General features: G+C 32.7%; 1 pseudogene; it reads left to right on the forward strand.

The window, feature by feature from the left end:
- Nucleotides 1-25,733, forward strand: LOC143641356 (zinc finger protein 280D-like; annotated as a pseudogene).
- Nucleotides 25,734-26,087: the final 354 nt, after the last annotated feature.

Genomic DNA, 26,087 nt, shown 5'->3' on the forward strand with positions numbered 1-26,087 from the left:
ATGGCAAAAGAGTGTGGCAGCGGGTGAGGGGAAGTGGCTCACTTGATGATCAGGAAGCAGAGAGAGAGAAAGAGAGACAGACAGACAGACAGGCTCCACTCAGCAGATGCAAAATATATACCCCAAAGGCATGCCCCAGTGACCCACTTCCTCCAGCCGCCCCCCATCTGCCTTAGGTTACGAATTAAAGCTCTTATAACCCAGTCATTTCTCCTCTAAAGTTTCTTGCATTGTCTCACAAATAAACTTTTGGGGGGCATATCACACCCAAACTATAACATACAGTTTCATCCAAGTGATAATCAAGAAGTAAATATAATTGAGTTCTGGTTAATCAAAGAAGAGAAACATCCCCATTGATAATGTGAATTTATATATTATCTGTTTGCCATTTGAAACCTGCTAATGTACTTATCTTCTTGGAAGATGAGTGAGGAACAGAGGGTAAGGAAAGCAGAAAGAAATGGCAGGCAACGTCATTTTGGGGTTAGGTGAGATGAAGGGCTGGTACTCATGACACCCCGTATTTTTCTGGCTAATTTTTTTATTGCCCAGGATCACAACCACAGATACCTGTGATAGTGGCTCTTCATTATTATTTTCCACTGAGTCTGCTATTGTTTTTGGCAAGTCCAAAGGCATGGTGCTTTTCCATACTTTGCTTCAAATCAAGGCAGTTCCCCCCAGCAACATGGATTCCGGTCCTTATCCTGCCTAGCCCTGGAAGAACTATCGCAGACAAGTGGTGGTGTATGGGAATGGTCCTAGGTTGAAATGCCACTCCCACTTCTTCTCCAGGTTCATCACTGCAGTCCTTACTACAACTTACTATCTCCTTTCTTGAAGGAAAATTCCATTTGATCCTTAGTATGACTGACTTTATGAAGTTTAACATCCTCATTTTTCCAGCATTCTCACTTTTCCTTGAATCCAAGCTTCTTTATTTCTTCTATGCCTTTGGTCATTTTCCAGAATCCTGAAATGTTTGTTTCTTTGACAGTTTTATCATTGTCATTTGAGGAGAATTGCTGAAAGCAATCTGATTATGATTCTATATCCTTTTTTTTAATCCAGAGATTAAATCCAAGGGTGTTTTACCATTGACCTACCATTCCCAGTCCTCTGAGACAGGATCTCACTAAGTTATTGAGGATTTTGCTAAATTGCTGAGGATGACCTTGAACTGATCCACCTATCTTACCCTCATGAGTCACTGGGATTATAGACATGCACCACCCTGTCTGGCTCAAGATTTCTACTCTGTTCTGTTATTATCATACTGTGATATTAGTATTTTACCCCTTACTTATCAATGAAAACAGGTATATTTCATTCTGTGAACATGATTCCAAGAAATTTGCCCTTTTAGTTTCTCCCATCTCCATCTGTTCATTTGAAAAATATGAACTCCAGATTGGGCTTATTTAATAATTGAGAAAAATAACTAGCTGTTTAAAGGATTCTTTATATAAATATACTTAAGTGCTTATGATTTTGAGCTAAAAGATATTGGCTTTGCATATGTAAATACTTAACCAAGACTAGGACTTTTCTGGTAGGTGTTGTACAGCTTGTGTTAAAACCAAAGAAGAAAGAAATTTTAAGGTGTATCATAACTTGCTGTAAAGAGTAGTGTAGTAGAGGTGTAAAAAAAGATATATATGTTATAACCTTCTTGATGATAGTTATCCAGATTGATGACATTATCATCAATGTTAATAGTTGCAAGATTATTTCTTATAGGGCTTCAAAATGAGTAATTGTAAATAGCTGACCAGTCCAAAAATTGTTGTTTTGATTGAATAACTTTTATTTTCAAATTCAGCAAAAAGCTTCAGTAAGCTCTTCTAAATAAGTATTCTCATTTATACTATACTCTCTGCTGTTGAAGGTCATAGTTCCTTTTCATAAGTAGCCTTTTAGGGAAGCTGAAATAGCAGAATGTAAAACTGAAAAATGGACCTTTCTTATAAAGGGCACAGTCTGCAAGTTAAAATAAACAGTATGTGCTAACAGTAAGCCAGTATCATTTTTTTAAAAAAGTTCTTGTAATTGTAGGCATTAAAATTGCTATTACATGCATTTAGAAACCAAGACACAAGTAAAAATACCAGTAATTTGTCTCTTAAGCAGCTGGAATCTATTATATGTCTTCACAGTCTTAAAAGATTTCTCTCATGACTCTAGCTGCTTTTGGTGCTGGGGTTTCCTTTCTTTCAGTGTTTTATTTTAAACTAAAAATAGTATTTAAGTTATAAAAAACAAGCCTGCTCTTTTACCTTAAATTTTTAAAAATAATCTGAAGTAATGATTGAGTTAGAAAATGAGTGATGTTTTGATTATTTTGAAATAAATTTGAAAAAATTCACTGAAAAGGCAATATTTAAAATATACACTTTTCTAGAGGACTTTTAAGACATTTTGGATTTTGAGTAATACTTGGTATTTTTAAGATTAAGACTCAGAGACTTATTGGTGAGATTTTGTTTTTAAATCTGAATTTTTGCACCTGTTGACAATCATTTATAGGTTTATGAACCACATGAAACATCATTTGGAACTTGAGAAGCAGAGCAGTGAAAGCTGGGAAAACCACACCACCTGCCAGCACTGCTACCGTCAGTTTCCCACACCATTTCAGCTGCAGTGTCACATTGAAAGTACACATACGCCCCATGAATTTTCTAGTAAGTTGCAGCTTCATTTAAATGTTGAATATTATTGAATTTGAAGATAGAAACTCTGAGAAAACCTGGGTAACTCTGTAAGAAAAATAAGAAATAGACTGTGGAATTTGGGGGCAAAATGGAAAAATTAAATTTTAACTTTTAGAAATTTTGAAATAAAATTTGTTACTAAAATTAAAGTCCCTCTGGCAAGTAATTCATTATAGTAATTGCCTTGGCATAATCTGGACATTACATATTGGGGATTCAGAAGCCTCAAATCATATATATCAAATGTAAAATCAGTGTTCTTCATTTAAACTTTAAGTAACTACGGTTGTAGTTAAAATCAAATTTTGAAGCTAAGTAGCTTGAGTTTAAATACCAGATCCTCCTTTTGTTATAGCTATAAGAATTGAGACATGAACTCTTGGAAAATGAGGATAATAGAAATGCCTTCCTCATATGCTGTTATAGGAATCAAGTGAGTTAATTTAGGTGAAGTGTTTAGGAATGTGCTTGGCAACCAGTTAACAAACTATATGATTGATCACTTCTGCTGCTGCTGCTGTTATTACCACTATTTATATAAATTTGTAAAATAATTTTTTATATCTTAAAATGTAATACCTTTTCCCCCCTCTCACTTTTAGCCATTTGTAAAATCTGTGAATTATCATTTGAAACAGAACATGTTCTTTTACAACATATGAAGGGTAATCATAAACCTGGTGAAATGCCATATATCTGCCAGGTACTTACACATTTTTATTGTGTTCTTTTAAGTGGTGTGTTTGTGTTTTAACTACAAGATTTAAGCCCGTTAACCCAGAGGTCAATACATTTTTTTCAGGAAATATTTCAGGTTTTGATGGTTTACTGTCATTGTTGGAAACAAACAACTCTGCCATAGTAATACAAGGGCATGTTCCAATAAAATTTTATATATAGACATTGAAATTTGATTCCATAAAACTTTCATGTGTCATAAAATATATCAGTGTTTTATTCTTTAATCATTTAGGTAATTTGGTTACCAAAATTAAAGTCCCTCTTATAAATAATTTATTAGTGGAAGGCATAACTCATTCATTATATGAGGGGTAGGCAGTGAGCTGCATTTGGCCCACAGACTGTTGCTTGCTTACATCTGTGGTAGTCAAAGAAGAGCCCAGCTATACATACAGATGGACATGTCTTACCATATAGGGAAGAATGTAGGTGTATACAAGGGAAATTTGAAATGCTGTTAGTTATAAAGAACCCTAGCTAATGTTTTGTGACCAGTATTTTTCCAGAATTTGAAGGAATAGGAAGACAAAAAAATAAAAGATTGATTGCCACCACCATAGTGTGGGGTCCATTTACAGTCTAAAGAAGAGTGCTGTTTTGTAGCAGAAAAAGCACTTTATAGGACAGGAGGTGCCAAAACTTGAAAATTTCAGTCAAGGCAGTGATAGATGAACGATCTGCTAAAAACCACAAAACCTAGTTATGTTTTGAGAAGAATTCTTTAATTTTGAAAGATAATTTCTGGGGTTTTTTTTGGTGCTTCTGTTAGTGGAATTTTGGGGTGTATAGGCATCAGCAAGAGTAGTAGTACACAGTGTTCTTCTAAACAAATGATCCATAATTTGCTTTGTAATTGCACATCAGTTATAAATTTTTGAATCAAACAAAACCTTCTTTCTATTTCTAGGTTTGCAATTATAGATCATCATCATTTTCTGATGTGGAAACTCACTTTAGAACATCCCATGAAAACACTAAGAACTTGCTGTGTCCTTTTTGCCTCAAAGTTACTAAAATCGCAACACCCTATATGCATCATTATATGAAACATCAGGTGAGATTTTCTAATTCCTGTTTCATATTATCTTAATGAAAAAAACAGGTTAAGTCTTGAAACACTGATTAGTTTTATTCTGCAAATGAAGCAGAGTTGTTCCAAATAACCCAAGTAAATTTATAATTTATGTTGAATTATTTGTGAAACTTCCAGTTCTTTCCTTACCTCCTTTCCAGTGATGGTGTAGACCATAAATAAAGATCATAAATAAAATTGTGAAAAATGATTAGAAATAGGCAACCAAGGATTGAGGGGGAAAAAAACAAGAGAGAAGGTGAGTGAAATAAGCAAGTGGCAGATAGTTAGGTCCTAAGAGTATATCTGGGAATTATTTTGAAGGAGTTTTCAAGAAGCAGGATGGGGGGAATATTACTTTGAACTGAGAAAAAAAAGATTGTGGATACATAACCTTGTTTTCCTATTTCTTTTCAAACTTTATTTCCACTTTCAAAGCTCTGTTATTATGAGAAAATGTGTTGTCATTGACCTAGGTTCATCCTTTACAGCTACAAGGCAAAGGAAGCTGTTGATGGATTGATGTATGAATTCTGCCAGAGAACTGTGTTTAGATCCTAACTTCTTTCCTGGATTACTTCTGCCAGTTCTGCTGTGTAATTTTTGGAACTCAGCATTAGTGCTTGGAATTCTGATGTTATGCTTATTGTGTTTTTTTTTTCCTGAAGCACTTAAATTATCCCTGTTTATGCTAGAAATGTTGATACAACAGTGTTTTTGTCAAAATCAGAACCTAATGGATTTATTGCACCTGCTCATATAATCAGGTTTTTCCAACTCAGTAAGCATTTCCGTATTATGAATTAAACTGGCAAACCAATTTATTCACCATTGGTACTCACCTTGCTATGAGATGCAGTTGTTAGATAATCATGAAATCAGGTAGTAATTTTTAATTGGGAAAGATGATAAAAGCAGCATTTCCAAATGAATTTGGGATCGCTGGTGTTGTGACTGGGATACCACTCATCCTTGAGAAGTTCTGGAAAGATATTTTATTTGATGGTCCCCCAACAGTATTCCAACAGGTGTTAATAGGGGTTCTCCCAGTATTGGCACTGGTAAATCAATTTGGTAAATGCCTGGATTTAAAAAATTAAACAGCTTTCTTTGTCTGTTTTTTAAAACAGGACTTCTCAGAGCTTTTAATATGCTAATAATGGACATTGTAAATCTCCAAGCAAAAGATAAAGTATGTATCATTTCCCAAACTTATTTGACCACTGAACACTTTATTTGAACATACCTATTAACATTTCTTGATAAAGAGTTTGGGAAACATTGTCCTTCGTATTCTGTATTTCATCTTTAGCCTTTAATTTTAAAAGGGAGAGTAAGGTTTAAACTATTTTATTTTGAGGCTTTTTAATGTAACTTTCCCCAGATGCTTTACTAAGCTCTACATTGAGTTATAGACATGAAAATAATGATAAGATGTGTGGAGCCAGTGTGTGGGGTGTACAATGTGTTCTAGTTATCTTTTGTGGTGTAGGGCATTGAATGCAGGACTTTGCACATGCTGAGCATGTGCTACTAAGTTGTGTCACCAGCCTAGGCTATGTTATTTAAAATCAAACCTTCATGCCTGGAGCCATCTTGACTTGCCATGGGTTCCTAACTTTTAAAATTTTTGTTTGGGTGTGCCTGGGAAGTAGATAGCCAGCAGTAAAGATAGGGCAATCTATTAGTAAGAAAGAAGGATCATCAGGCATCCTCCAATGTATTTATAATATGTATACTTATTTATGAAAGACTGGGAAACCTTCATTGAGTAGAATTATAAACTTTTAACAGATGACAGTACAATATCAGATAATAAAAATTGTTGATTCTGTGTCTCATTTTATTATGTTGAAGACCTCACTTGTAATTGTTTCTTTAAAAGATTATATTGTTATGTCTTGAGTAATTTTAGAGCAAACAACCCAGTTTATATGACTTTTATGAAATAATTTAAGAATTTCTGATATATTAAAAAAGCTTATTAGATAAAACAATAAGCAGTTAACATATAGTAATCACCATATGGTATCAGGGTACTTAATCCTCACAACCTATATATGTTTTATAAATGAGGAAACAGGGTTTTAGTGAAAGTAACTTGACTAATGTTGCATTGTCTCATAAAAGGCAAAGACAGGGCTGGGGATGTGGCTCAAGTGGTAGCGCGCTCACCTGGCATGCGTGCGGCCCGGGTTCGATTCTCAGCACCACATACCAACAAAGATGTTGTGTCCGCCGAGAACTAAAAAATAAATATTAAAAAATTCTCTCTCTCTCTCTCTCTCTCTCTCTCTCTCTCTCTCTCTTTCTCCCTCCTCTCTCACTCTCAAAAAAAATTTTAAAAAAAGGCAAAGACAGAACATGACTTGAGAGCACTAGTTTTTACTGCTGTCACGGAGTTGATTTTACATTGGCATTAGATCTAAAGGTAGAAATTACATATAGTAAGAATTACCCTTAAATACCTCAAGACTCTCAAAAAATTCAGTAAAGTTATTTTTCTATACTCTGAATAGATCATTATATCTTTGATTGAACATTGTTGTTATTAAAAACTGTGATACTGTATCTTCATCACCCTTAGCACATTAAAATGCATGTGTACATAACATCAGAGATGTATAAGACTTGAGTCCACCTCAGGGAATTATAGATTGATGTTTTCTGTCTCAGGATTTTGGATAAATGTTCATTGAATGAAGTAGCAGTCATTTGAACTAGTTAAATTGTACCTGCCGCTCATGTATTTTTCTGCATTAGTCTCTTGCTTTCTGCTTCACTATTTAGTCATCCAACAAATATTTATTTAGGATGCCTTACTGTATGTCAGGAACTGTTTTAGGTATTATATAGCAGTGTGATTTAGGAATTGGTACTGTAATGGAGAAAGATAATAAATTTGTGTGAATGTGTGTTTGTACATGCTGGTGATAAGTATTGTGGGTAGGAAATAAATGTGGAAAATAAGGAGTGCCAAGCACTGGGGAGGAGGGTTTGCTCTTTTATATACAGCATGGGCATTAAAGGGCCTCTTCAAAGGAAATTAAGGAGTAAGCCATGTGGGAGAGGTAACATTATGTAGGCAATGAAGTGAGTATAAACCAGAGTTACTAATAAGATTGGCAAGGAGGCCATTGAAGCTGGAGCAGAGTTAACTAACAGAAGGATGAATTGTAGGAGATAAAGTTGTAGCAATAGAATGCAGGCCAACTTGTGTGGACCCAGAGTCACGATTTTGGAAAGCTCCTGGAAGGTTTTAAGTGAGAGACCTAGCATATTTCAAGAATTAACAACAACCATGGAGAGAATAGATCACAGGGCATAAAAAGACATGAAAGGAAGATAGAAGTTTTTTTTTTAAAAAAACCATAGTCTGGTGACTTGCACAAGTATGGTAGCAGTGGTTGGAGGTAATGACAAATAGGAATGTTATCAGTAGTCTTGAAAGTGAAGTTGGCAGGTTTTATTAATGTGCTAAAGAGAGGGGGGGGCAGGAGGGGACACTGAGTTTTTTGTCTTAAGCATTTATAAGAATGGAGTATTAATATTCTAAGCTATGGAGAAACTGAGCAAGGAACAGATTTAGGATGGTAGGAGAGAGATATAGGAAACCTAGAGTTTAGTTTGTCCATAGAGAAGCATATAAGATGTCAAGTAATATTGCCAAATAAGCATTTGGGTAGGTGGTATTTAAAATCATGAAGCTGGATGAGGTAACCTAGTAAGTGATTCTAGTAAAGAGTTCTGGGAAATGAATTCTAGTGAACTTTTGTTCTGTCCTGTTGTTCTGGTATCTGTTTCTTGGCCAAGTTTTTCTCTCTTTTTTCCTCCTCTCTTTGAATACTTTATAAGTGAATTTGTGTTAAGTTGCTTATATCTATGGTATAAGATAGTGCACTACACTGCTAGTCTTAAGATACAGCTAAAATTATTCTATCATGTTGTTCTTACATATTGCTTTGGACATTGTGAAGAACTATTTTCTATTTTTTTAAATTTTAATTGACATATAACAATTGTACATATTTATTGGAAATAGAGCTATAATTCAATACATGTTTACAATGTATAAGTTCAAATTAAGGTAATTAGCATTTCCCTCAAACATTTTTATCATTTGTGTTGGGAACATTCACATAACTCTCTTCTAGCTCTTTATAATAATATATAAATTATTATAAACATAGTCACCCTGCCGTGCTGTTGGACACTAGAACTTATTCTTCCTATCAAAGTGTTTTGTTTTCCAGTGTCTGATCTCCCTCATCCCTATCCCTGCACCCTTCCTAGCCTCTAGTGACCACTTTATATACTTCCCACGAGATCAACTTTTTTATCTTGTATGTATGAGTGAGAGCATATGATTTTTGCGGGGGGAGGGTACTGGGAGTTGAACCCAAGTATACTTCACCACTGAGCTATATCCCCAGCCCTTTTCATTTTTTGAGACAGGGTCTTGCTAAGTAGCTGAAGCTGGTCTCAAACTTGAAATCCTCTTGCCTTAGCCTTCCAAATTCTGGGAATACAGGAATGAGTATTACACCCAGCTGAATATGTGATATTGTATTTCTATGTCTGGCTTTTTTTTTAATGAAATGTTTGCTGTGTGCTAGTAACTTTGCTAGATACTTCTCTGTATATTACCTCAGAGAAGTATTACCTTAAATTTTATGAAGAGTTGGTTGTATTTAAAGGGAAATAGTGATGTATCTGGCAGAGATACAGCTTTGAAGAAGATATTTTGCATGTGTTATTCTAAATTTCTATATACTATAAGCATATGTATATGAAATATATTTTTTTATATTATTGAGAATAAATGTGTAAAGGATTCAGTTGATATTATACAGTAGGAAGAACACTGGATCAGGGAGTCTAGCATTGTTATTATCTAGCAATAGGAGAGGGACTTAGATTTCTCTTGGGTTTTATTTCCCATCTGTAGAATGTGATAGGACCAGGATATTAGGAGGAACTCAGGGAGTTTTCAACTGAAACATAGGTTATGATCAGTTATATTTTATGCCTCCGTATCTATGTTGTCCAGTGTAGTAGCCACTGGTCACAATTACCTGTGTAAATTAATTAAATAAAATTTAAAATATTTAGCTCCTCACTTTCATTTGCCACGTTTCAAGTGCTCAGTAACCATTATATGGCTAGTAATTACCATGTTGAACAGCAAAGCTCTAGAGCATTCCGTTATTGCAGGAAATTTTATTGGACAACATTGCTTTGTATAACCATTTTTGTAACTTAACCTTTGAAATATCTAGTTAGATTTACTTGAGTTTAGAGGGTGTAATTTACTTTACCAACTTGTCAAATGATTGAAAATAGCAAAATTTTAAAATTATTTTGACATTTTCTAAAATTAAAACATGTTTAGCTCATTTTCATAGTATCATGTTTTTAAATAATTTAAGTTTATAATTAAAAGCTTTCATACATTTGGTATAACTTCTATTTGAACTTGTTAATAGAACTTTTATGTTTGACTCTATATAGTAACAAATACATTTGATAGTAATATAAGTTTTAAAAAATACTATCTATGATAAGAAATTATAAACTTTCATTAAAATTAAGTTAGAGTAGTTCCAGGACACAGAATTTTGTGGTTATAAAAGTTATTTTTCCTTTTTTCTGTTTCTCAATAGAAAAAAGGAATACATCATTGTACAAAATGTAGACTGCAATTTTTGACATGCAAGGAGAAAATGGATCATAAGACACAGCATCATCGAACATTTATAAAACCTAAACAACTAGAACAGTGCCTCCTGGAACAAAAGTGAGTTCAAATATGTTATATTTTAACATTTTGTATAATAAAAATTAGCTCTAACCTGGTTTTATCTATTAAATATGACTTTTTAAAAATGACTTCAGATTTTATTGACTAATTTTAGTTTTCATTGTTTTTATGCTTAGAAAGGAAAGCTTTAACCATTGAGTTCAGTGGCGGGTACTATGTTGAAATGGCATTTCTTCATTAAAAGTGTACGTAGTTTAACTGTTCCTTGGGTCAGGGGGTTGTTTCAATATTATATAGGCTATTTTTGAACTATGTCAGTTTTAGCAGCTAAACTCTAAGAGACTTGATATCAGAAATCTTATTTTATTTATCTTTGTATCCCCAGTGTCAGGCATAGTGCCTTGAATGCCATAGGTTCTCAGATGTTTGTTGAAATTGTTATCATTTAGTCTACTCTCAGAGAAGCAAGTACTGCTGCTGGACAGCATTGCATTTTAAGTGAGCAAACACATGTCTGACTGCATACTGATGATTGTAATTTGCTTTTCCCTTTCTGCCTTATATACATCTGTTTTCTCTAACTTCTTTACATACAGTCAGCTCTTGAATATTTGCTCCAGTGGAGGAAAACAGAGGCATGGATAATCCAAAGTGAAATAACCCCCAAAACATTTATATTTGGCTTTGGGTACTTACCTTTGAATGTGGGTATGTCTGGTACTTGAATTAAATAAAATAATATAAAGCCATGCTCTGAAGACTTAGAGCAAGAGAAGCTATCCAGAATTCTTCCCTGCAAACCATTCATTTCATGCTGGAACTAGACATGCAGAACACTAATGTAAGCAGTGCAGTCCTCTCTCATTTTTCCCCTTAATAATAATAATAATAATAATGATAATGATACCAAATGTTGTTATGACATCTTAGAATGAGGCTTTCAGTGTACTTTTCATACATTGTATTATTTAATCCATACAATCATTCAGTGAGTAGAAAAGGCAAATAGTGCCCTGTATTTTAGATATGAAGAAGTTTAAAGAGGATATCTTATTTACTCAAGATTACATGGCTTGGAAGGCATAATGTGAGATTCAACCTCAGTTCTTTTGATTCCTGACCTAGTGCTTTTGTATAATACCTAAGCACATGTTTCATAGGACTTCATCATAGTCTGTTCCTCACATGCATGAGAAGAGTATAGTCAAGTGATCAATGAGAATGTTGGTAGGCAATTGAACTTTCCATTGTCAACTAACAGATATAATTGAATATTTTCTATTTTGAACACTAAATGATAAATTTTGTGTTAGTTCCCTTTAAGAGAAGTCTCAATATTAAATTCTTCACACAGTGCAAAAAGTTGACTTAACTCTTTCTTATAACATTTTATAAGTATAAATCCAGGATAATGAGCCTGTAAAGGAGAGGTCACATTTACTATAGATCTATTTGTTTTGTAGCTATGAAAGGGTGACATCAGTAGGCCTTTCTAGAGTTATTTTTCAAGCTTTGTGAAACTTAGACCTATATATGAATTTTTTAAAAATTATGTTACAGTATAAAAATAGCTATGGAATGTGCTCTTTTGATAGTCATACAATTTTTATTAACTCCTAATTACTCATTAATAACTGTGTTTACACATAACTGATTTTACATTAAGTGAATAAATATCAAATTTAACTTTATTTAATTGTTTTGAACATTTGGAGTAAATAAGACTAAATACAATTGTAGTTTATGTGTACTCTTTCAAAATACTTGATGTTTAAATGGTTTTTTTACAGTGGTATTTTAATAGTAATATAGTGATTTTTTTGAAGTAAATATATTCTGCATCCTTGTAGGTTACTAATCGAGCTTCAGTTGGATCTCTTCAGTCAGGATCTTCACCTACACCTTCCATTAATGCAAGCACTTCTACCCTTCAGCTCTCACCTCCAAGGACTAAAAATATAATTGCTAAAAATCCCACAAAATCGAATACAAGTAAACCTAATACAACCAAATCCAATGCAAATAAACCTAATGGAAATAAGCCTAATGGAAGTAAATCTAAATACAAATCAAAAATCTCTAATATGCAAAAGAAACAAAGCACATTGGCTAACAGCAATAAAAAAATCAAAGTTAATACTGCATTGAGGAACTTAAGGTGATGTTTCATTCCTAATATACAATGCCAATTTAAATTTAAGTATAAAAACATTATACTTTAGTTAATTAGAATAGTAATATGGCTCTTACTTATTACTTTTGTTTTAAAATATATTTATACCATTTTCTATGTGTCTCCACAAGGTGTCGTCGGGGCATTCACAAGTGCATTGAGTGCTGTTCTGAAATAAAAGATTTTGCAAACCATTTTTCTACATATGTCCACTGTAGCTTTTGCAGATACAATACTAGCTGTAGTAAAGCCTATGTAAATCATATGATGAGGTAAGAAGAGTTAAACCTGTAAATTGCCAACTAAAATTATAGTACAGGAAGTTTTTGTTTTGAAGCAAAGTTATCCCTATTAGAAACTAGTTTTTCTCCTCAAAGAGCCAAAAGGACCTAGCAGTAAGGAACTTCTAAGATACTATCTGATGTTATTTTCCCTCATAGTAACTCAAGTAATTACTGGTCTGAAATTGTAAGAACGGTTAATTAAACTAATAAAATTAGGATAGGTTTGTTGAGAAAATAATTATTCTGTTTTTTATTTTTCTCTATAGGTATTTAAAAATGGTGATTTTCAAATAAAACTTTAAGTGTTTTAAGCTTATTTATCATACAAATAAATGTCCTCATTAGGAATATCCTCTTCAAATTAGTCACTTTGAGAGAAGCTGTAGTTTTGTGATGAAATTCAGTGATTACTGCTTCTGCTCACAGAGGAATAGCTGTACCTAAATTTATTGATAGTTGAAACTATTAACCTTTTATTCAACTAGTAGCTGTAGCTTTTTAATTAATAGCTAACATTATTGGAGGATTTTCAGTGATCTTAGGAACTTCATTGAATCTGGTTTTCTTTCTATGGTCCTTCATCTGTCAGGCCATCTATACATACATTTGTTCAGTGAAAAGGAGAGACTATTCTGGTTATGATGCCACCGTTGGAATTCTTTTTCATTAATTCATTTAATTTATGTTGTTTAAGTACCTATCATTACACTATGCTAAGAAACCCCTTCAGAACCCACATTATTTTCATTTGTATTTCTTTAATAGGAGAATATTTTATTCTATCAGGGTGGATATTTATCTTTAAAAATAGTTATTCCATTATAAATGTGATATACTGCTTATTCATAGTGAGTTTGTTCCATTTAAATAAACATTAGAATTAATGTATAATTGAGTTTCTTGGAGATCATGACATAACCTCTGTTTTACTTTCTTATCATTATCAGATACTGCTTTTCCAGAATTCTCCTACCTTTCATGGCAACTTTAGCCCTTCTCTCTCAGTTTTTCTGCCTTGATGATTGGCCTACCTCCTGGTGTTTTGGCTTCTTTAGTGCCAGCACTTCACATCAGCTTTTAAGTTTTGGGTCCTCTTCATTTTTAGTCTCATCCTATATACTCTTCATTCCTTCTGAATTCTTATTACTCCATGATGTTCAGAGTTTTGACTCTTTTTGCCAGTCTAGCAGCATTCATCTAACTTTATAGTCATCGTGGTCCTCTGTTTCGAATCCTGTTCTTTTCTTTGTCTATTACATTTTTATTCATGCTCACCTAGCATAAAAGCCAGTTTAAGATTTCAGCCTCTTCCCCTTTCCATCTTTATGTATGCTCAATTCTAGAACACAAGAGTTTATTTATTCATTCTGACTTTATAATCTTTAACTTTGATTAAGACCTATCTCTTTATTTTTCTTTTTAAAGACCTCCTTATTTTTACCTACAGTGTTTGTTTAATCCTTTTTAAGTACCCTAAAGATTTTATTTTCATCTTTCAGTTGTTAACCCAACTTATTAATTGCTCAATTGAAGGTCATCTTTTTCATTTTTCCTAAAAGCTAGCTCTTTTCAACTCCAAATATTTTTCTTCATCCAGATATTAATCTCAGAAATTAAGCTTGTCCCATTTCTCCATAGCCAGTTCTATCTTTTATCTCCTTCAATTCATCATAAACTAATTCAGTTAACTTGTATCTTCATCCCTATCTCACTATTGGTCTTCTGCTTATAAACACTTTCAAGGTTTTGTTTCTTTAATTTTAGGATGAGGGAGCTGTGTCCTTCCTGCATATTTTCTTTATTTCTTGTCTGCCTTTTTCCATCAACATTTTTCAAAATGTTTGTTGCCAGCTTAATTGTGACTCATTTCTTTACCCTTTTGAGTATCATCCCTACCTATCAACTAACACTGACCTTTTAAAGATTATTGTGTCATGTACTTATCACCACACTTTTCCTCTTTTTTCATTCTTTACTCCTTAACTTTATTTTTAACGTTGTTGCCACTCACTTTTGAAACATTTCTCTTTAGTCTCTATTAAGCGGTTAATACCATTTTTCTTCTTTTAGGTAACACCTCTCTTTCATTGCCTGTCTCCAACTGTTTATAGTCCCTTTCTTAGTAATTTTAGCACTTGCACTTTCAGCTTTCAACTTGAAATCTTAGAATTTCAATCTTTTGTTTTTCTAAGATCCAAATCTGTGTTTCTAATTATTTTGTAGATGCTTTTACCCTAGACCCACTGGCATCTCAATAGAACAACAACAACAACAACAACAACAAAAGCCAAATATGTCTCATATGTCTCATATTCACATTACTACCATCCCAACTTTTTAAGTTCCATCTCTTTCAGGGCACCATTTTGTGTGAATGTTTAGCTCCAGATAGAAATAATTTACTGCTCCAAGTTTCTGAAACTCAAGAAGTTCTTTGGATTCACTGTGCATCATGGCTTCCTGAGACTGCCTCCCAACCACTGCAGTATCTGATACTCCTATTGCTCTAAACCAGGCCCCATTATATTTTCCCCTAGTATACTTCTGGGTAGAATGCTAATCTCTTATTCTGTTCAAAACACAAAGCTACCTAAGGATGTCTTTTATTTTGCCCTTAATTTCTAAAGGATCAAATTGGAAAGTATTTTGTGTTTCTTAAACTAAGGTTCATCTGGCCTTCCTTCTCCCATTTATCATAGGTTTCCTTCCTGTCCTGAAGAACTTCCAAATCCATTATATCTCCAACCATTTGCAGTTGGCTCAAGACATTCTTCTTACCCTTTTGCAAACCACTCAAACCTGCATTTTATTGTCATCACATATACTCCTTATTCATTTTAGCTCCTTTCTCCTTTTTTTTGTTTTGTTTTTCCTTTATTGATACTGTCGTTTCCCTTTGCCTTCTCACTGAGTAGCACACCCTTATTTCTACTTACTGCAGATACTTGATCTAGGTTTCAAGTTTTTATGAAGGAAGCTTTATTTCTCCAAAAGATGTGTACATTCAGTTCTTACCCTATACCATACCAACTCTGTAGCCTTTCAAGTAGTCTTTTTCTTTCTGGTCTCATACCTGCCCAGTCTTCTATAAAGAGAGACTGATCCTCAAAAGTTGGCTAATCTTTTCTAAAGTATTTTTCTTCCCATACTTATTTTATATAGTAGTTTTTTCTTATTCTTTATTAGTCCCCATGACACCCTGTCCTTCCTTCCCAGTTCATCTTTCAAATGTCTGGTCAATTCTTTTGAATTGTGTAACATTCATCTGATCTGCCTTTCATTTTGTTTGTGTATGTAGAATCTCCTTGAGAAGTGGTCTTTGTATTTATCATATCACTTACTACTTTATAAACTATAAATGATAATCATTATTTATAATTAGAAGAGGCCCCAAACGTAATCTCAAAGAAGAGATCAAAAAATCTTGAAGCTGTTGAAACATCTTTAAAGTCAGACTCTTTGAAGGAAACAGATTATTAACTTCATAATTATAAATTATTTTTTAAAAATAGTATTACTGGGGTCAGTTATTTGAATTATTGTACTTTGCTAATAGCTTGTAAGTGGTAATCGAAATCATCTGAGAAAGTGAAAATTAACTACTATATAATATTACTGTTATTCCTCAAAAAGATATATGAGACAACTTTTTCTTCTACATGTAAGAGAATTAAGTTAATGGACATTACTAATATCTCTTTTTAATAGTATTTATATCACCCAGATTCATTTTCACAAATACTGATTATTACATACTAGGAAGGTACAGTTTGTGTTTTAGTCAAAAGACCTGACAAGAACAATTAGAGAAGGAAAAGTTTATTTTGGAGCTCATAGTTTTAGAGGTCTCTGTCTGTAGATGGTTGACTCCATGGGCCTGGGCCTGAGATGAGGCAGAATATCATGGTGGAAGCAAATGGTGGAGGAAAGCAACTGGGAACATGGCATCAGGAAGGAGAGGCAGAGCACTCTCATGATCACAAAATATATATCCAAAGACGAGCCTCCAGTCACACCCTACCTGCCTACAGTTACCACCCAGTTAATCCCTATCTGGGATCAATGCACTGATTATGTCAAGGCTCTCATAACCTAATTGAGTCATCTCTAAACTTTCTTGCATTGCTCACACATGAGCTTTGGGAGGCATATGAAACCATACAGTTTTCTAGAAAGTGTGATAGGAAGGTAGTATTGGGGGTCAAGTCCTTGCTGTTAATTTTTGCTAATTAGTAGGAGAAATATGTTTACCTAGGTTAATGTGATAAGCAGATGACTATGAGAGCACAGAGAAGGTAAGAATAAATTCTTTAAATAAGAAGTAGAGAAGATTTTCTATAAATGACATTTCTCTTAGGCTTTGAAGAAAGATGTTAAACATTTCCAAGTAAAACAAAAGCTGTTGTAATGATTTGTTCCTGTACACAGAGTTCTGTGTCACTGTTGATTTTTTTTTTGCATTAATTTATGAATATATATTCATTCCACATTTATTTAATAGCATTTATTCTGTGTCAAACCATCTTCTTCTCTTTCACTCAACCATGAATTCTAGCGCAGGCGACTTACCACTCTAGTTATTATATCATCATTCTACAGTTTACTGTCTTAAATAGTAGGTATACCATCAATATTGTTGGATGTTAAGGAAGTCATTCCTTTTGTGTTTCTCAGAAAGTTAAGTTGTTTCTTGCATGGAATCAAGATTATTAAGGAAAATATGGTCAAAGAGGGATTTTGTCCTCAATTTCCTTGAGGTATAATTTATACCTAATAAAATTTACCTATTTGTGAAGAACAATTCAATGAGCTTTTGGTAATTATAGTCATGCAGTTGGGTAGCAGGTTTTTTAGACCTACGTCTTAACACTGTATTTTTACTGTATTGAATAAAAGTCTTAGCCTTTTCTGTTTTCTTAGGTGTGTTTCTGTATTTCTATCAACTTTGTGGAAATAGGGAAGAAAGGTAGCTTTTTTCTCCTTTTTATTTGTGAGTTGTGATTCATTTTTCCATTCTTACATTACAAAAAATTGCAGTTGTAGAAGTTAGGTAGTAAATACAGATGAGTCAAAGAGGCAGTATAAATGCTTTTTTTCCCCAAAGATAGGGAACTCTAAATCATAACTGGATTCAGACAACTAAAAATTTAATTAGGAACATTTGTAGATATTTGGTTCAAGTTATAGATAGATGTGGAAGCCATCAAAAAGACCCTAAAATATAATTTTTCTCTCTCCTTATCAAAGAATAAATAAAAACAGTATACTTATTTGAAGAGAAAAAACTTTAAAATGTCATTAAAAAAATAACTTATTTTGAACTGAACCTGGTGGTACATACTTGTAATCCCAGTGACTTAGGAGGTTGAGGCTAGAGGATTCCAAGTTGGAGGCCAGCTCATCAATTTATGAGAGACCTAGTCTAAAAATAAAAAGGGCTGGAGGTATATTTCACTGGTAGAGCACGCTGGGGTTCAATCCCCAGTAAACCTGCCTCCCAGTCTTGGACTCATTCCTCTAAGGAAACAATGATTTATATAATTTTTTGCACACAATTTCAGGGCTTCCCAACCCCCTGATCTCTCTAAAAACTGTGTTTTTGTGATAATATCTTAAATTCATAAATCTCCAAATAATAGTTACCCTAGCTTGAAGAAATGATATTTGAAATCTTCTGAGGCTGTTTTCTAGGGATTATATTTAGCCAGAACATTTCTGTTTCTTTACATACAGGCATCACTGATGTGAGTAGCCATTTATCTAGTTTGTTGGCTACTGCTTTTCAAACTTTAACTTATGTAAGAACCACTGAAAAACTTGTTAAGGCAGTTTCCTGGATCCCACTGCCAGAGATTAATTCAGTAGGTTTGTGAAGAGCCTAAGATTTTGCATTTCTAAATAAACTCTCAGGTGATAGTGATACGGTTTTCTGTGACTTTCAGATATAGTGTGCTAAACTACTTCTGGTTTTCTAGTACAGAAAGCTTTCCTTATTGGCTACAATGTTTGGTTAATGGTTTTTTGTTCTGTGATTAGAGGAAGCGTTAAGTTATGAGTTCTGCTTTTTTTCTTAAACCTCTACTAACAATTACAAATAACTGTCTAGATGTTTGAATTTACAGATGGTAAACAGTAATATTTAGCTGAAATAGTGTGTACTTTCTAGATCAATTGAATTCTGTTCCCCTGTCTCTATACCAGCATGCTAAGATTATTAAAAAGTTATTTTCAAAAAGTTGATTTCTAATAATAATTCAGATTGTAGCAAAATTAATTTGTTAATAAAAATTTAGAATTGTTTTAAATGTATAATAAATTAAAAATTTAGTTTGTTTTTTAACTCTTTGAGCATTTCCTTTTTACATAGTGGTGAGGTATTGATCATCTAAGTATATGCTTAGGGAAAAAAGTATGTGTCATTAGGAATTAAAAGCAAAATGGAATATCAGATCAAATGTTAAATTAAACAGAGTTAATGGTTCAGTATTTATTCTGTAGTCTTTTAAAAACTAGAAACTTAAGTACTGACTTGAAATATGTTTATAAATTAATATAATTATTATTATGAAATAATATAATTCTATACTAAAATTATTAAAATGTCTTCTGTCTCTCCAGCTTTCACAGTAGTCATCCAAGTAAAAGGTTTTGTATATTTAAGGAGCATTCTTAAGATCTCAGGTAACTAGTTGATTTTTTTTAATTCTTTCTACTAAACAATGGTTATAATTTACATTCTTTCTTGCATAACAAATTTATTGAAATATAATTCACATGCTGTACAATATGCATTTAACAATAAAATTAATAGGTTATGGTATTGTGCTATATTATACTATACAGTATAGTATAGCATCCAAACCTATAATAGGTTATAATATTATACTGTACTGCTGCTGTACAGCAATGACCACAGTTAATTTTAGTACATATTGGTCATTCCAAACAGAAACCCTTTCCCAATTCATTAGTGGTTATCCCCATTTCTTTTCAACTCTCCCCATTACTAAGCAATCATGAATCTACTTTGTGCCTATGTAGATTAGTTCATTCTAGATATTTTCTACAAATGGAATGATAGACTGTGTATGTAGTCTTTTCCAACTGCCTATAAAGGTTTATGTATATTGTAGCATGCATGTATGAATGCTTCATTTTTCAAAGTGCTGAATGATATTCCATATTATGAATATGTCATAGTTTAGCCATTCATTCAGTTCATTTTCACTTTAGGTTGTTATAATGCTACATTGTGAACATTTACATATTAATTTTTTAAGGACATGTCTTTTTATTTTTCTTTAGTATATACTTAACATTAAATTTGCTGGATTTTATAGTACATTGATCCTTTTGAGGAACTGCTAAATTGCTTTTCAAAGTAGCCTCATTATTTACATTCCCACCAGCAGTGTATGAGGGTTCTAGTTTCTTCACAATCTTTTGTAACATTCAGCATTATATCTTTTTTGTTATAGTCATCCTAGTTGCTAGGAAGTGCTGTATCATTGTGGTTTGCACTTTTAAATTAAACTGTCTGGGAGTGCCAGTTTGGAAATCTGAGTGATTCCTAATGGATATTATATTGTTCCTTATAAGACCTGAGATATGCCATTAATCTCTTGGTAAATTTATTTCATTGGAGACAAATGGTGTCAAGATGAAATTCTCATGCATTTGCATTGTAAAATGAAAGGAAAAATCAGGCCCACCAACAATATTTGAATATCAAAAAGTTACTTAAGATACCTATTAAAGTGACGCTGTTAATTTTTGAAGCACATATATGAAACCACTGAAATTCTTGAAATCAGTAGTCTTCATAATTCTTTTTTGTTTGTTTCTTTTTCAAATAGAAGTATACATCTTAGCTTCTGTAAAGAAACTATGGATGAATGTTGATAATTAGCATTGGTTATACCACACACTGAATTCAAAATCCATTGAGCACCATTTTTTAAAATTCTGATTTCCTTTGTTTCTTTTTCTTTGTTTATTTTCTGCTTATGTTGCTATTCTCCTTGAAATAACAATATCTTTGTTCCACCAAACTAATTTATTGATAAGTATAGCCAAAGACTTGTTTGATGCTTTGGGTTCATGGAAAAGGAGGAAGAGGGAATGGCATTATGTCTTAGGATCTTTGTGTTTATTATCTCCTATGCATAGTTTACTCTTTCCCAGATATTATATGGTTACTCCTTTATCTCCACTCTGACAGTGATCCTTTCCTTAATTACTGCATTTGAAATTGTATCCACTCCCCCCATGCTTCACTCTAGCACTTTTACCTCCTTTTAATATTTTTTTTCATAGTGCATTTGCAATACTGTATATTTTACTTTTTGTTTGTCTGTGGTCTGTGTTCTCTTACTACATTCTATGTGGCTTGTGGTTTTTTTTTTTGTTGTTGTTGTTCATTTGTTTTTGTTTTTTTAAGCCTAGCATATAGTAGGCATTCAGTAAATATTTGTTGAATAAATTAATGTATATGGAAAAATATGTATTTGGACAAAAGGTCCCATTTATGATGCTGAGCCAGTAGCTCACAGGAAGATAAGAAATAATGGTTCAATATTAAAACTTTTAGTCTCATTAGAGTGTTTATTGTATTCAGAGAAATTGATTGTTACTTGAGGTACTGCCTTAATAAAGACTTTTATAAGAATGAATAGGATTTATTGCATTTTAAAAATCAGATTTTAATTTGATTTTTACCTCATTGTTGTCTAGCTCAGTTGTGTGTTAGTTTTTTAAACAAATTATCTGATTTTTTAAAGGTCTGGAGTGTTTTTCTGTCAACTACCATTATGTCTCACATTGGAATTGGTCAATTTCTGTGAGTGGAACTTAGCATATTTATAAAATTCCATATCCCCCAATCTTTGTAATTACTTATTGAAATGGAATACTTTTTATTGTGTATATTATGTGTATTATGCATTTATCATGTATGTATTGTAGCAGGTTCTGTGTAGATGATAGGGATAAAGCAATCTTGGAACTAGCCTTCAGGGAATGTTGTTCATTAGGTGGGAAATAAAGTATGAACAGAAGTAACTATGGATTTTAATAAGTGCAATAAGTTATTTCAGAGAAGTGAGAGATTACTTGGAATGATCTGGATAGGAATTAGGTTTACTTTGTTTTTAAGGATGAGTGTTTTTTTTTAAACTGGCAGAAGAAGCAGAGGGATCTTCTAGTTGGAGAAAATAGCACAAAAGTGCAGAAATGAAAAAGAGAAGACATACAGAAAGTATGGCTAGTAGTAAATGGATGGAACATGATGTTTGTGTGATAGTAATGGATTAAAGTCTGTAGCAACAATTTTGAGCTTACAATCATATTGGAATGCATTGAAAATTAAACTTAGGAAATTTGGACTTAATTCAGAGGGCACTGGAGAACCATTAGTGTTTTGTGTAGATTCAAGTGATACTGAAGGAAAGTTGAATTCAGGGACATACAAGGTGAGTTGTAGGTGCATAAATCATTTAGATTAGGGATCTGAATTAAGGTGGTGAGGTGGTATTACATTGTGTTTATGATGTAATATGGGCTCTGGAATCAAAGTGCATAATTTTACACCTGATTTTGACCTTTACCAGCTCTATGTCCTTGGTAGGCTACTAAGCTAACTCTGTACTGTATAAAAGGGTAATAATTATAACACTTAACTCTTCAGGTTGTTGTAAGATTTAGATGAGATGATATGTTTAAAAGCAGCCTGGCACAGATAAGTACTCAATAAGTTGTTAATATTATAAAATGCTTGACATATTAAATGTTTTAAGAAAGGAGAAAGTCATAGGTGACTATGGTTTGAGCTTTAGTGTCAAGTGAAATGGGACCATAAGAAAGTCAGGAGGAGATGATTTGGGGAGAAAGCAGATGATTTTAGATTTGATGTGGCAGTGAATTCTCTCAGTGCACACATATATCATGCTATTAGAATAGAACTTAAGGAGGAGAAATCAGTCTGAAGTATCCTGTTTGTTTGTATTCATATACTGGTGTAACATATATATTATGTAATGAACATCAAATATATGAACATTGAATGTATATACTTTGTATTAAACTGATAATAACAGTGATCAGTTAAATGATCAATTTTTTCACCTAAACAAAATTTAGGTGAAACTTTGATTTATTAGAGAGATTCCAAAGACTCTTATAGACCCTTAAGTAGAGGAGCAACAGGCAGAGCAAATAAGGAAAACAAAAAGTCATCAAGAACTTACTTTAGTTCTCTCTGCTTTGATCTGCTAAGGCAGCACAATGCTGTCTTATTTTCTCTGGACTTGGGTTTCTTTCTGCTTTCTCTGTACAGACCATCTTTTCTCTACTAATGACCCAACTATAATATTCCCAGAATCACATATTTTCCCAAATCAAGAAATTTGATTAAAAATTCCAATTACAAATCCCTGTTTAAAAACAGATTGAGTTAGTCATGCCATCCCTTTTTAAATTATCTATATCCAGTGGAATAGGCAGTAGCCTGTTCTTTACCAGTGAAACTCTTTTTAGTATCTATGAGGGTAGTTTGTTCATAGAAAAAATTGTAGTTAGTTATTTAAGCTAAGTATTTTACATTTTAACTTTCTTTAAGCTTTTAAGTCTCCATACTCCATTTAGAATTTTAGAAATACTCCATTTAGAATTTGAGTACTTTTTAGTAATCACTTTCTAGAGGAACTTTAATTTAATGTAAGATAAAGTTCATTTAAATTGAACAGACTGAATTTTTTTCAACAGTGACATTTAAGTTCAAATTACTTTAAACAGTTTAGTGTCATTTATCCATTAAATATACATGATTTTCTTTTAAACGGCACTTCAAATGCTTGACCCAACTAGCTCCCAATTGCTTAACATTTTAATAAATCTAATAAGTTCAATTATATAGTGGCTTTCTAAGTTCTCTGAACCATCTCAATATTTTTACAGTCTTAATAATATTTAAGATACTTTTCAACTAAAAGTCACGAGATCAAACACATTTTAAATATGAATCTTAAGGCCATTGACACATAACTTTAACATGCCAATTATGTTTAAATACTTCAGATAGCAAATGTTATTCAGTTTAATTCAGTGAGTGTAAGAACTATTCTAGACTCAGAAAAAGTTTTTCATGATTTTGGGACTTGTTTCCTAACTTCCTTTGAAATTCCTTAATCATTTCATGTGTTATTTAAGAATCAAGAACATGTTGGAGTTCTCCCTGCTTTGACCTGCTAAGGCAGCATGATGCTGTCTTTATTTTCTCTGGACTTGAGTTTCTTTCTCCTTTCTCTGTACAGCACTCACAAGTTTTGTTAAAGAGAATGAGTAGTATAGGCCCCATCAGGTAGGCAATAGCATTCACAGTGCTGGGATGATGAGGATTCCAAATTTGTGGACTCCAACATATTTATTAACTACGTCAGTTAATTCCATGTTAAATAATAACCACCCTTGGAAGATCATGCTAAAACCTTGGCATGTAGTGGCAGGTATCATACTATACTTCTAAATACTTTATAATTTTCTTCTAATTTTGTCCTCAACTAAATAAAACACTAGATTATAAATTTCATTCAAGTACTGACTGGCTTTTTTTGTTGTTGTTGTTCATAATAACAGTGATACAGTTGTATAGACAACCTCAGTAAATATATATTGAGTGAATGAATGCTATTCTCACTTTGCAGATGGGCAGAGAAACAAATAGAATGTGACTTGCCTATATTATTGCAAATTGTTAATGGAACCTAGACTGGTTGTAGGTCTTTTGACTGGTACAAAAGATAAATATTTATAAAACATAAATACTCTATGTAAATAAGTAGTAGCAAAATTTGGACATAGCTGTACCATTTTATAGAGAATCATTTCAGTTACATCAAATTTATATAACAAATAACAAGTTACATTTATTACACAAAAAGATAATTTGTGGAAAAATAATCATTGAACTTGTATATAGATTTAACAACAGATAAAAACTTTTCTTTTATGCTATTTTTTAATAGGGGCATTACTCTAGTGTGCCTTAATTGTGATTTCCTAACTGATGTTTCTGGCTTAGATAATATGGCTGCACACTTAAGTCAACATGAAACCCATACTTGCCAAGTTGTAGTAGAGAAAGGTACATATATATAACTGTGCACTTGTGGATTTTGTTATTTATTCCATTATTTTTGGTCAACCACAATATGAACTCTTTACTAAATTGTTACTCTCATCATAGTTCATATGCTGTTGTAAATATAAAACTTTTCTTCTAATTTCAGTTTCTGTCTGTATCCCAAATTCTGAACATCTTTCTGAGTAAGTTTAATTTTTTTCAGTGCATTTTACTTTGATGGATTTTAGCACTTACTGCATTTTTAAGTGTATCATTAATAGCAATGAAAATATTTTTTAAATGTTTTTTAAACCTGCTTGTTGAAATAGGTTCCTGCTCTGTGGAGCTCGTGACCTGGTGCAAGACAAGTTGGAATTTCCTAAGTTCAAAGTTCTGAGATATTTTCTTACACAAAGCCAGTCAAGCAGCCAAGTTTATGACACTAGCTTTCATTATTCAGCTCTGTTCAGCTTGTAAATGGGTTCAGATTCCTGTTCTACTTTATCTTTGTGTCAAGTTGACATATCTTAACATACATATTTTTTCTCCAGTTGGTTTTCTCTAAAAATAACTTATTGCTATGGTCTTTTCTTACTTTACTTAAAATAATTTGTGTTTCTCTCTACTGCACTTGCCTTCAGAGTAATACATTCCAAGTGATATGGTTGTTTGTCTTCTGTTTTGTCTGCTTCTTAATTTCATGTCTTAAGTTTTTGGACCAGATGATTGTCCTTTTTCTCATTTGTTGTCTATCATTGCGCTATCTTTTTTATCAGGTGCAGAATCAGCCCAGAGATTTCAAAAAATATCCAGGGTACACCTGGACAGTGTCCCCCTTCGATGGACACAACTGATGACTGTGTATAAACTATATCATCACCTGTAACTTCATTTTTTAAAAATTGGTTTGACTAAAGCAGGACAAAGCTTGCTAATTATTGTAGGTAATTAGTTGAATTTGTGTGACACTAATAGGTTTTAGCTTAAGCCTGATCTTTCTTTACCATCAAGTTATTCTAAATAGTTAATTTGCCTCATCAGCTATTGCCATGTCACATGTTTATGCTTTTTGGTTACTGTTGAATAGGTCTAATTTTTAGATTGAGTCTATTGTCATTCTTAGAAAATGACTCTTAAGCTGTAGAAACTTGGATTCTTGCCTTATTGTCACATTTTGGCAAAACATCTTGCCTATATTTTAGATGATGGTTAATACTTTGA

The sequence above is a fragment of the Callospermophilus lateralis genome, unplaced genomic scaffold (assembly GCF_048772815.1).
Source record: "Callospermophilus lateralis isolate mCalLat2 unplaced genomic scaffold, mCalLat2.hap1 Scaffold_98, whole genome shotgun sequence".
Classification (NCBI taxonomy): domain Eukaryota; kingdom Metazoa; phylum Chordata; class Mammalia; order Rodentia; family Sciuridae; genus Callospermophilus; species Callospermophilus lateralis.